This window comes from Xiphophorus hellerii, chromosome 15 (genome assembly GCF_003331165.1).
Source record: "Xiphophorus hellerii strain 12219 chromosome 15, Xiphophorus_hellerii-4.1, whole genome shotgun sequence".
NCBI classification, from domain to species: domain Eukaryota; kingdom Metazoa; phylum Chordata; class Actinopteri; order Cyprinodontiformes; family Poeciliidae; genus Xiphophorus; species Xiphophorus hellerii.
In genome coordinates, this window is record NC_045686.1 from 19,516,753 (window position 1) to 19,532,486 (window position 15,734).

The 15,734-nt window shown below is 43.7% G+C and overlaps 1 non-coding gene across 1 annotated transcript; it reads left to right on the forward strand.

The window, feature by feature from the left end:
- Positions 1-9,009: 9,009 nt before the first annotated feature.
- Positions 9,010-9,092, forward strand: trnal-cag (transfer RNA leucine (anticodon CAG)). The gene has a single exon. It is a non-coding gene; the product is annotated as a tRNA-Leu (tRNA).
- The last annotated feature ends 6,642 nt before the right edge of the window (positions 9,093-15,734 follow it).

Genomic DNA, 15,734 nt, shown 5'->3' on the forward strand with positions numbered 1-15,734 from the left:
GTTTATGTAAGACTAGTATACAACCTCGCTTTTTGGCGTTCATTACTGTACGTGACGTTTTACGACGGTGTGGTAGGCTCCATAGCTCTACTTCGCTCACGTTAGTCGGTGTTTCTCCTCCAATGGCGCTTGCCCCTCTCCATTCTCACATTGAACGGTTTAGCCAATGTCGTACCGCCTCATAATGGACCGAGCCTATCAATGTCCGCGCTCACAATGGAAATCGGCCAATCACCGTGGCGACATGCGAACCTATCAATGTCCGCGCTCACAATGGAAATCGGCCAATCACCGTGGCGACATGCGAACCTATCAATGTCCGCGCTCACAATGGAAATCGGCCAATCACCGTGGCGACATGCGAACCTATCAATGTCCGCGCTCACAATGGAAATCGGCCAATCACCGTGACCCCTCCCTCCCTCAGACGCCCTCACGCCCCCCACCACCACAAACAAAACAAATTTCGAATTTTATTTTTAAAAATAAAAACCGTTGGAAGATTCTGAAAGTCAGATGTCAGTAGCCTAGCTTCGTTGAAGAAGGATTCGTCATCACATCATTGATCTCTCGACCTAAACGATCTTGCTGTGAGTACCCATTAATATTGTTTATTGTCTGTTGTCGTTCAAACAGATTTCGTATTTATAATTGTACATCAGCTAAAATAATATATTGTGGGTTAAATAAAAGGGCGACATAATGATGTCATGTTCTGAGTGCAAGAGTAAGGACACATTTTATTTTATAATATAGTAGTAACATTTTAAGTTAAAATGTAAATGCATACATAGATATCAACCTATATATAGACCGACCTCGATCGATCGATCGATCGATCGAGGTTTATAGTTTTTTTTTTTTTACCTCATCATAATTAGCACAGAAAACTATGGCTTTGATTTTACTTTTAAATGCTTTTATGTCATACCCATTGTTAGTTGTGCACAAAGTGCATCATTAGTTTATGGAATTTGATTCTGCTAATTCCCAATGTTATCTTCAGATGAGCACCAAGCCAAAGAGCCACAAAGGTATGGGGGATGGGGAGTGGATGGCAAGGCTTAAGGCATTTGCCAGCACTGGGGTTTGGCCTTCCAATGCAGGGAATAGACCAGCCCCAAGGCAGAAGAAATGGCATGATATCTATCAGAAGGTAAAGTGAAGTCACTGTTTCATTCACTTGTGTGTGTAGATATGTTTATAAAAAAGGACAGACTTGAGTAGCTGTCATTAATAAGATTATGTTACACTGTTTCAGATAGAAAAATGCCCCATGCAAGTTCGGGGACAGACCACCCTTTTTGGAGCGTCTGTCACTTGTGACTGTGGCTTTCACACTGTTAAAGTAAGCTGGTTTAAAATAATATCTAATAACAATCACTTCTTAGTCAAATTTGAAGCTATGTCTTGTCTCTTGCAATTCTGGTGAATGGTGACTTTTATACTTAAAATATCTTTGTTTTGGTAGCCTGCACTGCAGCCTCCTTCTGCACCTCCTTCTTTGACCCCACAGTCTGTGGGTTCACAATCTAATTCTGGAGATACAGCAACAGCCACCCGCTGTTTCCTGAGGTCCCCTCCATCTTTGTCAAGGGTAAATGTTCTTGTTTGTTTGCTCAATACTTTATATTATTGATTCTGTCTTGGCAACAAACTATAATAGTTTTTGAACAAAACATTTTCTTGTGCTTATTTTGATGTAGTGATTTATAAAGTATATACTTCACATGATTGTACATTTCTCGTTTCAGTTCACTAAGTCCTATTTTGGGGGTTCTCTTTCGGATTCAGTGAAGCCAAACTTGGTGGCCCGGAAGACACCGAGTCCCTCTCCATCCTCTGTGAGGAGCCCAAGTCCCTTTCCATCCTCTGTGAGGAGCCCAAGTCCTTCTCCACCCTCTGTGAGGAGCCCAAGTCCCTCTCCATCCTCCGTGAGGAGCCCAAGTCCCTTTCCATCCTCCGTGAGGAGCCCAAGTCCCTTTCCATCCTCTGTGAGGAGCCCAAGTCCTTCTCCACCCTCTGTGAGGAGCCCTAGTGTTGCTCCATCCTCCCAGACACACTCCGGCAAGACAGTTGCATCTGTGAGTACAGCATTGTATATTCATTAAAGTAAAGCAGTTCTAAGATATCTGTTTTCAAACATATTTATGTTCTGTTGTTTTTAGGAACAGCCTTCAACGTCTCTGTTACAACCAGCTGCAGGTGATAATGCAGCTTCTTTCTGGTTGCCGAGTGAGATGAGGAAAACCATCCCTGTGCAGGATCAAAGATGGATCTCAAATACCCTCTTTAAATCTGGCAAACTGCGCCCAGATTTAAAGCTGTGGTACGAGCCTCCTGCGCCGGCCCTCATTTACCATCAGGTGCCAACACCTGAGAGGTTTTTTTCACATCGGCTCCTCGTATGGATGCCCTACCATCAGTGGAAGGTCAGGGTGTTCTGCAAAACTTGTGGGAATCATCTTACAGGTGCTGGCATCCACAAGAGGGCTCGGAAAGTCCTGGATATTGATAGGTATTACCTCCTTGTGACGGAGACACTCAGGTGCAGCGGGTGTAATCTCACGTATCTATCAACATCCCAGAGCATCCGAGACCAGCTGGACTTGCCGCACCAGAAACTATTTCGGCTCATCCTCACCCAAAAGTGAGTAAAACATTTAGTAAAATGCTAACTGAAGGAATGAAGATATTACATTACATGCAAATGTAACTGCAAAATAAATACTTTGTTAATCTGCCTTCCAGGTATGCTTGTGACATACGAGTGATCAGGCTGATGAGAGACAGGACACAGGGCAACAGTTCAGCACGGCTGCTGAAGCAGCTGAAAGAAAACCACGGGGAGGAGTGGCTGAACAGGTTGGGGCACTATCTGGAGGAGTGCGCTAACTTTGTAAATAGACCCAGCCTTTTCCCTGTGGTGTGCCAGGAGCCCCCAGAACCAGCTGACATCCCCACTGATCGCTGGTTGTTGTCAGTGTATGGCAGAGATATTCTGTCACGCATAGAACACATAAAAGCCAGCATCACCTCCACCTTGGGGACAGTTCTGAAGCTGGACTCCACCAAAAAGGTTAGTAACCATGTAATGATAATCGTCAAGTTAAAACAGCAAATGGTACATTTGTGAGTGCATTTACTATCTCCACCCAACTGGCACACACATCACAGAGAATCAAGCGCACCCCTCCCTTTCAATTAGGCCTATCTGAAGTCTATAAGGTAACTTGGCACACCTGTGCTCACAATGATCTCTTCAGACAAAGAGCCTCAGCTTCAAGCTTCCACAAAGACACCACTGGTAGGAACTGGACATTATGCACAGTTTATATCATTTAATCTGCATTCAGAAGACCAAATTAGCCTTGGTGATGAAATGGGATTTATGTGTGTGGAATGTAGTTTGTTTGTTCATTCACTGTTCACTTAAAAGTAGATTAACATTACCTGGAAAACTAGTTCATTAGTTCATTGTGATCTGTAATTGATTTTGTTTCATTTGTTTGTAGGTTTTCAAACTGCTCTGTGACTCTCTGTGACTACTTCTACAAAATCATGGTGGTCTTACACTGTTAATTGAACTAATCTAAAGACAAAAAGAAAAGATGAATAAAAGATGTCGCTGAAATGAGTGGTTCCTGCATTTCTTTGAGGGAAGCAAGCTTTTTCAAGTTTGGGCAGAAGCTGAGGTGGTTTAAAGAGAGCAAAAAACTTGACAATAATAATATTGATTATTATATCCTACTTGGAAAAAAAGTTGTACACTACTAAATTTAAAACGCTAATAATTTTAAAAATGTTTGGGATAACTTTTTTTCTGTTTCACAAACAATTAAACTTGTGAAAAGTTTATTGTTCTAAGTACATTGAAAATGTTATGAAATACACAGCCGGCAGTGGTTTCTGTAGACATGAGAAACGGCAAGATTTAATTCCACACTTTCTATTGTAGATCACCAAAAAGCTGGCTGGCCACAGCAAAGGAACGGCTCTGTGGGTGTCGTCAGTCAGCAATGAGCTGGGCCAAATATTGAATAGTGTCCTGACTGTCCAGGAGGGTCCAGGACTGGACAAAATGGCTGCAGGACTGATGGAGCGGTACCGCCAGGCTGGGGCTGCACCTCCAAAGGTGCTGTATGTGGACTGTGGCTGCTGTATTAGTGAAGGCCTCAGCAAGCTGCAGGCCAGGTTTGGAGGGTGGCCAGATATTTACATTCGCCTGGACATTTGGCACTTTATGCGGAGGCTGGCTGTTGGTTGTACCACGGATGCCCACCCTCTGTATCCTGCTTTCATGCGGGCACTGTCCTCCTGCATTTTTGAGTGGGATGCAGGGGACCTTGACCTTCTTCGACGAGCGAAAGAAAGGCAGCTCCAGCAGGAACAGAGGCCAGGTATAACCAACACCATGGTGGACAGGCAGATAACCAAGAAGGAGTTGAGTAATTTCTGTCGTAGGAGGACACGGGGAGAGGACATCACTACTGTCCTTATTGAACGACTGCTGGAGGAGCTGAATGGTCCAAAAGGGAGAGATTTGATGGGGGTTCCCTTACTGGATGAAGTCAGGATAAAACACATCTGGGGTGTCCAAAAACGGCATGTGAAATGCATTCAGGATGTTGCAGGGATTCAGTTGTACACTGAGGTGGGCAGTGTCAACAAGAGCGGAATCAAGTTGACACGTTATCGCTGTTCACGAGGCTCTACATCCCTGGAGTCATTTCATTGTCATTTAAACAGGTTTATTCCAGGTAAGTCGCTTTCTAACATGACTACAACACTTTACTGTATATTTTTTGCAAAACTGGATCAACCAGTATTGTTTCAAAGACATTAATATGATGTGTTGTTTTTTTCCTTTTTTTACAGGAACCAGTGCAAACTTACTGAATTTCCAGCTCTACCTCCTGGAAGGCCTGAATAGATGGAATCAGGATCGGGGTTCTGCAGCAGTGACCAACAAACCATCGTCTCTTCTGACATATGCTGGAGACATGACTCAGTCCATAAATCAGAACAGCTTGAAGGTGCTGGGACGAGAGTACGTCCCACAATTTATGCCCCCTTCAAAGTACACAGGTACAAATGAAATATGTGAAGGATAAACAGTTTAAGATAAACTATAGTATAAAAAAATCAATAATATGTAACATGTTTTGGAATGTTTTACTATCAATATGTTTGATTTTCCATAGGTGAGCTACTGGGCGTTGACTACCTTCTAAGTCAAACAGGAAAGCCACTGAAACCCCAGCCTGACTCAGAAGAGACAGATGTTCTGCTGGAAGATGTGGAGGCTAATGTAGCAGAGGAAGATGAAGGCTTTGTGGACGAAGAAGCTTTGGACTTTCTAGTATCAGAGCTAGACGATGAGACCCTTTTCTCAGCTACATCACATCTCGAATCCTCCTCCCAGCCTGCTGCCTCCACCCAGCCAGCTCCCTCCACCCAGCCAGCTGCCTCCACTCAGCGTGCTGCCTCCACTCAGTCAGCTGCCTCCACTCAGTCAGCTGCCTCCACTCAGTCAGCTGCCTCCACTCAGCGTGCTGCCTCCACCCAGCCAGCTCCCTCCACCCAGCGTGCTGCCTCCACCCAGCCTGCTGCCTCCACCCAGCCTGCTGCCTCCACTCAGCCTGCTGCCTCCACTCAGTCTGCTGCCTCCACCCAGCCTGCTGCCTCCACCCAGCCTGCTGCCTCCACTCAGTCAGCTGCCTCCACCCAGCGTGCTGCCTCCACCCAGCGTGCTGCCTCCACCCAGCCAGCTCCCTCCACCCAGCCTGCTGCCTCCACCCAGCCTGCTGCCTCCACTCAGTCAGCTGCCTCCACCCAGCGTGCTGCCTCCACCCAGCCTGCTGCCTCCACTCAGCCTGCTGCCTCCACTCAGTCTGCTGCCTCCACCCAGCCTGCTGCCTCCACCCAGCCAGCTCCCTCCACCCAGCCTGCTGCCTCCACCCAGCCTGCTGCCTCCACTCAGTCAGCTGCCTCCACCCAGCGTGCTGCCTCCACCCAGCGTGCTGCCTCCACTCAGTCAGCTGCCTCCACTCAGTCAGCTGCCTCCACCCAGCGTGCTCCCTCCACCCAGCGTGCTCCCTCCACCCTGTCTGCTGCCTCCACCCAGCGTGCTCCCTCCACCCAGCGTGCTCCCTCCACCCTGTCTGCTGCCTCCACCCAGCGTGCTGCCTCCACCCAGCCTGCTCCCTCCACCCAGCCAGCTCCCTCCACCCAGCCAGCTCCCTCCACCCTGTCTGCTGCCTCCACCCAGCCTGGCATTGCTGAGCCTATGTCAGAGGTGGGCATTCATAGTAAGCTGTAGAATTGAAGAAAAATTTAATAAAACTTCAAATAACTTCAACATTATTTATGTTTTCTCAGGGTTTAGATGAGGCCGGTGTACCAGGCCTGGACAAAGTTGACAGCTTGGCTGAGTATCTGGTGGAGCTAAGGAGCAAAACCTCACTGGTGCTGACCAACCAGGAGGTCAGTAACATGCATTGTTGCTTGCTGCAGACATGCACACGCCTTTCACCTCACTTGCATATTGTTGTCCTAATGTAAAATTGTTTTATTTTCCTGTTTAGGTGAGCTGCATTGTTGCTCTGTGGCAGAACCTGCTGGAGTTTGATAAACAGAGAACGGTATTTGCTGCAAGACATCAAGAAAGATTGAACACTGGGAGGTTTCGGTCCCCCAAGAAGAGGCAAGAATTTACTCCTGGGGTTGAGAGTGTAAAGAGGCATGCTCTAACCACTCCAGCCCCATCTGCCCAATGGCCAGACTGCTGCCGCTTGGTGGAGACCATCTTTGTCCGACTGTGCAATATCCATCGTAGTCCAAAGAAAAGAGGAGCAGGCACAGTCTCCAGGTGGGATTTGATCCTACAAGACTATAGAAAGATCAGGCAGCTCGTTCTGGCGAATGGAGCTGTGATGGGGCAGACACATTTGCAGCTAGTGGATGTTAGCTACACCACCCTGGTTCAGTGGCATAACAGAAGGGTCAAAAGGCAAGAGACCGCTGTGGTACTTCAAGGGCTAAACCTTCCCAGCCAGTTTTCTGTAGCTGCTGACCCGCTTCTGCCTGCAAATATACGCCCGCATTACGGCGTACCACATTCAGGGCCACTGCATACATATAGGCTACCATCCAACACTGTGGGGCAGTCAAAATTAAAAAGAAAGCTACAATTCACTGATGGGACAAATCCATCAGGACAGCGGCAGCTTCTCCCTGCCCCACCCAAAAGGCCTCAGCTAGTGGCAATTACTCCAATGGCACCACAGGGATCTGTTATCCTCACTACCCAACAGCAACAGAGTTTGTGGAACCTCTCCACCCCTCCTCCACATGCTTATCCTGTGGCCCCTGCTCTGGCCCCTGCTCTGGCCCCTGCTCTGGCCCCTGCTCTGGCTCCCAGAGCAGCCCCTGCTCAACCTGGTAGAGAACCTCGAAAATTGACTCGCAAAGTTTTGCACAACACATGCAAAAAATGCGGGCAGTTTAGAATAGCTGAAACAGGACACAGCCAATATAGAGGGCAAATTTACTGTCCCTCTAATGAAAGTCTCACTAAAGAGCAGTGGCTGGAACAAATTAAAAAGAAAAAATAAACATTTTCTTTATTTTAAATAACTTCACTGTATATAAGTTTTATTTAGTTCATAGTGTGTTTATTTTGTTTTGGGTTAATGATACAGATATTTATTCTTATTGTCATTGTGTACACAAAGTAATTCAACAAACCATACAGTAAAAGGATTTAAGTCCTTCAGCAAACCACAAATTTCTTGGTTAAGAAAAAGAAATGGGAGACTTCAATGGAAATGTGTTGCATCCAAATGCTACAATGTTTTGGGACTAACTAAAAATGTTTAATTCACTGTCTTAATTGTTGAATAAATATTTGGTTCTTTTAAACCGATAAGGTCTATGGTCTTTTGTGAGTTAATATTAGCTGCTTCAAATTCTGAATTATTGGTAATTTAAGCATACACTAGAAAAAAGATATCATTCACTTCACTCAAAGTACTTTAGGAAAGACACTTGCAATTTTAGTTTCAGTCACTGTTTTGCTGTGAAAAATGAAAATAAGCACTGGGTATGATTAAGGACATTAAAATATACATCAAGTATATAGTATACAGTATAATTTAACACATTAATTTGAATATATCAGAATAAAAAAGCAAAATTAATTAAGCAATTCAAAGTTTTAAAAAGAAAGCCTTTTATGACAAGTGTTGGGTTTTAGTTTACAGTACTACACTATCTGTACAAAAAAGCATTTAAAATGTTTTCAAGATACAAAAAAACAGCCGTTACTTCATAACACTTAAACATTAATTGTGGGAAATCTTTTCACTAAAACATAGTATGGCGACTGGTAGGATCGAACTCGCGACTCTGGGATCGGCCTCACTCTTCCCCTTTCTTCTCCCCTCCCTTTCTTCCCCCTTCCTTCCTTTCTTCCCCCCCCCAAGCAGACTATTGTTCCCCAACTTTGGCGCAGTGGTTAGAGCACTGGTCTTGTAAACCAGGGGTCGCGAGTTCGATCCTCGCTGGGGCCTGCATGGTTATTTCTTTTCTTTAGACAGGTGTAAAGACGGATGTGGAAAGTTATGTCGAGTTGTCCATTTGTGAATTGTTCCTGACCGTTTTCGTTGGAAGGTATGCATTGTATGTTTATTTTTATTGCTTTATTTATGTATTTTAATTTTTATTATGTGCTATGCTGGGACAAACAAACTCCCCTTCCCTTACGGGATCAATAAAGTATTATCTTATCTTACCTTACGAGGAAGTTAGCAGGGACTACGAGGCAAAAATCTCAGATTTGTAATGATGACTTTATTAAAATTTGTTCTTCTTAAAGTAAAAATTAAATACTGTATATGTTGTTTACGGAAATGAAGTACACAGTACCAAAACATTGAAAAACAGAAACATTACGCAGGACTACGGGCACCCTCTATGAAATACGTGTGCGGAACAATGGGGTGTTATGTCAGGATGGCCGAGCGGTCTAAGGCGCTGCGTTCAGGTCGCAGTCTCCCCTGGAGGCGTGGGTTCGAATCCCACTTCTGACAAACATATTTTGCTAGTGTATCCTACAAATAGCAATAAGTCAACACAGTAACTGGGGGGAAAAAACAATGTCGCTTTCGCATAAGATTTACACTTCAGCTCATTCTGCACATGACGCAGGGGATAATTTCAGCTTTTAGGAGGTTTGATATTGCCAACTACAGCATGCAACTACGTAGCGAGACGTGCTTTATGCATAATTTCCCTCTTACTTATCACTGGGCTGGTGAAGCTGACAAACCCAGTTATAGCTCATGCAATTGCACACATCGCCAAAGATGCTGAAAAAAAACACAGTAATTGTCTGAATCAGCCCAGAATATTACACATACTTGCCAAAGAAGAGTAGAAAAGGAAATGGACCAGGTGATGCAAATAAACATTGCATTTCCAATTCGCTATTTATTTTTGCTCGTGTGAATGTATTGGTTGAACACTAGGTGGATTTTTAAATGGTAAAAACTAACTAAGGAGCCATGACAGAGTAAGCAGGAAAGTAGTTTGACCCATTAACTGATTTCTCGCCTGTGGAAGTACTTGTATTAATATATGGAATGACTTTCTTTCAGTTTAACATGCCTTCCGATCGAACATGTGGCCACTCAAGTGCTAAACAGTGTCAAGCATGACACACAGTGTTTGCTGGTCCATGTGTTCCAGCTCAATGCATCACTCTAACACACAATCACAGGCACCCACACACAAGTCTTTGGTTTCTGATGTCATACATACAGAATTATACTGATTATAAATAACTCGCAAATTATAAGTGAAGTACTTTAAGGACACATTAACAGCACTTACTCATGGAGACCAGAAGGTGGTGGTGTTCCATTCTCCCTTTACTGTCCTCCTCTTGAACTGGCTGGAAGGAAAGGTATACACGCAGCAGCAGCAGCAGACCAGATCATAACGTGTTCTCTGTGAAAGCGCACCTGTGTGTTGCGATGAGGCATTCGTTCCCTCCATTTCCTTTCAAAACAAGAGGATTATTCATATTGATCCAAGACAAGATATCAAGATTCCTGCCTTGATCTTAACCACCGCTTTATTCCAATTTTGTTCAGCCCGATGCAGCCTCTTCAACGTTTATGGCCGCCTCATACCTGGACATATTGTCCGCAATAACTTTTAAGCTCGTCTGCATTCTTATCTTAAAAAGATGGAGCAATCATATTTCAGGTCCAGGGTCTTGGCTCCGTGTAAGCACTGCAGGCTACGGGGGCCGTTTGATGTTGTTATGACTGGCTGGCTGCCGCCGCAGAACTGAATGCAGGCAGCCACCCCACACTCCCCCCCTCAAGTCCAAATGTATTGTGTTGGCCTTTCTTTTGATTATATTATCAACATAGAGTGCTAGTTGGGGAAAATTAAGACTCCCTCTGGACATGAGTAAACAAACAAAAGTTTGTAGAGTCTGGATTCATCCAAAGAATGCAAGTTATTCAGACTTCTCTGAGGATATTGATGTTCAGTGTGGAGTGTTAGGGTTGTCATACTCATTGTTGGTCGTCTTCTGTAAAAAAATAAAATAAAATAAAAAGCTGCCATGGCTTGAGGTGGGGAGTTTGGACAATAATAAAGAAAAAAATATATCCAAATGTTCTAAAAGTACAAGAAAGTCATCAGTTGTCGCTTCAGTTGCAACGAATCGACGGAGGATGAGGCACAAAAAAAAAACACTCTGACAAGTTTAGACACGACCTTTCACTGGTAAGGCTTGGGAACCAATTGGTTTGGTTGAGAGTCCACTGGTAAAGATTTCTGAACAAGCTACGTTGCTAACTGTAGCTCACATATGCACATGCTCCTCAGAATCTTGCGATTGTCAAAATATTCCAGAAATGTACATATGTGGACAAATGCCTCAATGCCTCTCATTGACATTTCAGGTGATATGCCAACCCAAGGTAGTATGGAATCAGGAAATACTGGGAAAAATGATACACGATTTGCAAGTTTTTGCAAATAAAAATGCCTTCAGTGCTTTGTAGAACCACCTTTCACTGCCGTTACAGCTGCAAGTCGTTTGTTGTACGTCTCTACCAGCTTTTGCACATTTAGACGCTGAACTTTCTGCCCATTCTTCAATAGAAAACAGCTGAACCCCAGTCAGATTGGAAGTAGTGTGTCTATGAACAGCATTCTTTCCGAGACTTTCCACGCATTCTTGATTAAATTTAGCTCTGGACTTTGACTTGACTATTCTAACACGTTAGCGTAGTTTGACTTTGACCGTTCCATTGCAGCTCTGGCTGGATATTTAAGATTGTTGTCTGGCTAGAAGGAGGGAAAACCTCTAACAAGCCTCTAATAGGTTTTCTTCCAGGATTGATAGAAGAAATTGCACTTTCAGGATTGTTCTGTAATGAACCTCCATCCAGCTAGCATCTCTGGATAGAACAACAAACATTTTCAAAGCGCGGGGTATTATTTCATAACCCAGCGCGGTTTCTATGTCTGCCGTGTTTCTTGGTCTTCTTGATGCTGTTTGTTCACTAATTCTCTCTGGCCCTCAATGAAACTGCCAGATTTAAACCAAGAGGAAATTGAATGACGTGGCTAATTAAACCATATCTCCAATGGTTTCACTGGATTTAGTGGTCGAGTGCAGGAGGCTCAGTTCTTTTGGCTTCTACTCTTTTGGTCTGTTACATAAAATCCCAATTTACTGAATGTAATATATTTACATTTGTGGTTATTATGATGTGACAAAAGGTAAAGCAGCTCAAAGAGGACAGGTCAGTTCGTAGGGTGCTGGATCCACGGTATGTTTCTGGGTTAGGGACGAATAGCTAAAATCCACTAATGTTTCGGACCCCCTCAAAAAAACGCCCATAACTGCCTATTTTAATAGTTCAAACATCAAATATGTCTCAGTGTCCGTTAATACTCACAGCTGAAACCGTCTCAGCGCTTATCTTTCTGATCTCCTAATTGGGGATACAGCCAATCAGCGCGAAGGGAAATGAATGGCGCTCCTCGATTGGCTGCTTTGCAAATTCCAGCCAATAGTGAGCCAAGTAGCATAGCGTTTTAGTGGCTAAGCATCTCAGCGTCCCAAGCTGAGTTTTCTTTCCAATATTTTTGATTTTCTCTAAGAAAAAAAATCTTCAAATACTGAACCGAGACTAGACCAGGGTCCACCGTACATTGGTTTTCAAAATTTCTACGTTTTGAAAAGTGTAAAATAATCACATTAAGGTTGACAGAACATTGAGTTTACCGCCTTTATATGATCCAAAATTAATAAGCCTACAGAAAGTCAGGAAATGTGTTCTTTATTGATAATTTATATTTTGCTGTATTAGTGCTTTTTTTTTTGCCCTGAATTATTCTTTACTGTTGGAAAGCTTGCTTATTTAGGGACACACACGTGTAATTAAAAGGCATTTGAGGAGCCGAGCGGAGTATGTGGATGGTGTTCATGAGAAGTTTTCCAGATTTGCCTCCAAGACAGTTTTGGTGGAGGCAGTGTTATGGTATGGGGTGGCATCATCATTCATTGGAAGAACAAGGCTTTAAATTATTGGAGGCAAGAGTTCAACAGAGTTGAGTTAGCAATTCCAGCACCTCCAATCCCAAATTCTGGAGGAAGTCTCTCCATCGAACCCTACTCTGTGGGGGGCGAGCGTCGTCATTTTGGACCGCATATCTTTGCTCAACCTATAAATGCAGATTGCATACACTGGGGATATTTCAAAAGAAATAAACGGATGACATGAATCTCCTTACTTGACTATTTCTGAATGTAAGATGCACTTTTAAGCCCTCCTACAATGATTTTACTGTCACTGGACATTTGTCCAGTGACAGTAAATAAAAAAAATAAAAAATAAAAAAAGAACCTCCTTATAAGCTATAACTATTGTGAAGCTTCTTTCTTTCTGGTGATCTCCTGAACAGAAGCTGCCTTTTTAAGATTAGTACTGCTGATCATTCCAGAACAAGGAGTTCCTCTGTGTCAAGTGGGTTAAGGAATGGGATAATTCAAGCTGGAGATAATCCATTAAAATCCTAAAGCCCTTTGGCATTCCCATGTAGATGGAGCTGCTAAAACGCACGTATGAATTTGTCGACATCCATATGGTGTGTGTGTGTGTGTGTGTGTGTTTGGGTGTGTGTGCGTGTGGGGGTGTGTGTGTGCATGTGTGCTTTCCATGATTTCAAAAAAAAAAAAAAAACCTCTGCAGGTCAATGTTGGTGCGGCGTCGTGCGAGCGCTCGCCGTTGGGGGTTGGGGTCGCTGCAGTTTGCAACAGGAGCAGGGGCCACGCTGTGTGCAGGGTCAGGCAGCCGCGGTGCGCCCAGAGGAAATATCGTGTTCCTGCCAGCCTACGAAAGTAAACATATCTGTAACCACCATTGGCTGGCACCGGGCCGTATAGCCACCAGCGCTCAACTAAAGAGGTGAATCATTTAACTATCTGAAATAAGCGGCAGAGCCCCGCGTTAGAAATTTTGACTCATCGTTCAGCCTTTTTTGTTGTTGTTGTTATTTTTTCTCTCTTTTTTTAGCCAAACTCATTCCAACCGAACAGTTTTAAACTTCTGTGTAATCACAGCGTTCTCTGCAAGTGATGCGCATGCCCCCTTCACACGCTGCGGGGTGGGGGGCGGAGGGGGGAAACGCACCTCGCTGTTTTTAAAAAACGCATCTGTCCGTAAAAATAATTTTTTTTAAAAAAACTCCCGCTTCATTCAGTGTGTCAGATAACATCTCCTAGCCACGGTGTTTCCAAACCACCCCCTTCGTCTTTCATGTCCCTCGTTCGCCTCCCTATTTTCTCTCTCTCTCTTTCTCCTCACTTCCCCCCCTGCTCTGACTTTCTCCTCCGTCTACACATCTGTGGTTATTTATCTGTTATTCTGTGGCAGCAATGTGGTCAGCATCTGTCTGGCTCTCCTTCACTCGCTACCCATTTGTAGTCAACGTCAGAACCACATGGGGGACGGAATTATGCTTGTTGTTGTTCGTTTAAAAGCAAACACTGCAGAGGGACAGGTACTACTTGGAGTCTTTGTTGGTTGTGATTTGTTTTTATAGCTAGTGTATGAACCTCTAATCATGGGTCAAAGGGAACAGTAAGAGAAGTATGGATGTCATGACCAACTGAAAGTAGAGCATTTGAGAGTACTCTTTGCATTGCCTAAGCCTACGGTTTTGCATTACTCTGACCTTTCATCTTATAATCTCAAGGTTATTTAATCCTCTAGAAAGACTATTGCCTCAGACAACGTTGTGGCCGGCATAGATCAGCCTAGAAACCACATGGATGCTGGCTGTAAGTTAAGGCATAAAGGGGCTTAAGAGCTTTTACAAAGAACAGCTGAATTTTGGACGACATGTTCAATTGAGCGTCCTAGCATCGGCCATGATTCCTCTCATCACAATCTTGAAAATTTGTCGCTTTCATAAACCACCAGAAGAAACCCCGGATGAGTGAATGCAAGGGTGTGGGTGGTTGTTTTGAGTAGAGAATGCGTATGACCAATGACTTGAACACATCAAATAAACCTGCAGGGGGGAAAACCCCGTGGCTCGGATGAAATTAGCGATTGCATTCTAAGTTTGCGAGTTTTGCAACATGTAGCCGGCTCCTGTTATTTTCAGGATCTGTTGCATGTGGAAAACGTAGCTTTGACGGGAAAAGATTACAGGCTCATTCTGATTGCTCCTCATCAGAGTGGTCATTAACTCACAAAACCACTAACTGGTTTTTTTTTTTCTTACAGATTGCGCAGCTTTCTAGTTTCCATCAGTTCTGTGCAGTGGACAGACCGAGCAACATGAAACATGGACCTTCCTTTGGCTTCCTACATTGTGGTTTCTCATTAAATCCCATTCAATGGAACAAACAACGTTAAAAGGAGCCCACACTTATTTTCTTATCAGAATTTAACTGTGACTAATTTGTTGGTGTTGTTCTTTTTAGACAAGTAAATTGTTGGTCTGACAATTGTTAGGACTGTGACGATGTTCAGGAACTCAAAAGAATCCAGTGTTTTACTGATCAGTGAATGCATTACATGTACCAGATCATGCAGAATGCAACACTCTTCTTGGCATTACCGACCAAGGTTGGAAACTTAAACGTCTAATCTTTTTTGTAATCACCAAACGCACCGTACTTATTAAGTCACATCACAACACTCTTCAGTGTCGAAGCTGTTAAATTCAAAGTTTACAATTTTCAGTATTACTGAGGTGACTAAATTGGAATTGATAGATTTTCAGCTCGATAAGGTCTGACTGCCAACTGCTGAGAAAATGTAATTATTTTTCTGATCAGTGAATGAACCATATATGCGCCAGGTTGTGCTAACCACAACACTCTTTTGCAATGGGAAGAAGATGCAACGCTAGTGATTTTCAGTGTTTAACTCAGGTGTTTAAGTCAGAAGCACGACAAAAGTTGTAAGAAGCTACTGAAAATATTATTTTCTATTTGGCCCGCTGGCTTTTCTGTCAGGCTATTACAATGGAAAATAGACTTTGGCGGGTGCTGGTCATTTTGCTTTTGTGGCTTTGGCCGTTTCACACACACAACTTTTTCAACTTGCAAAAGTTTATGTCTGCCGCGGGACATCAATTCTGACTTGAGGACGTTTTGTTGAACTAGCAAAAAAGGAGGAGAATTAATC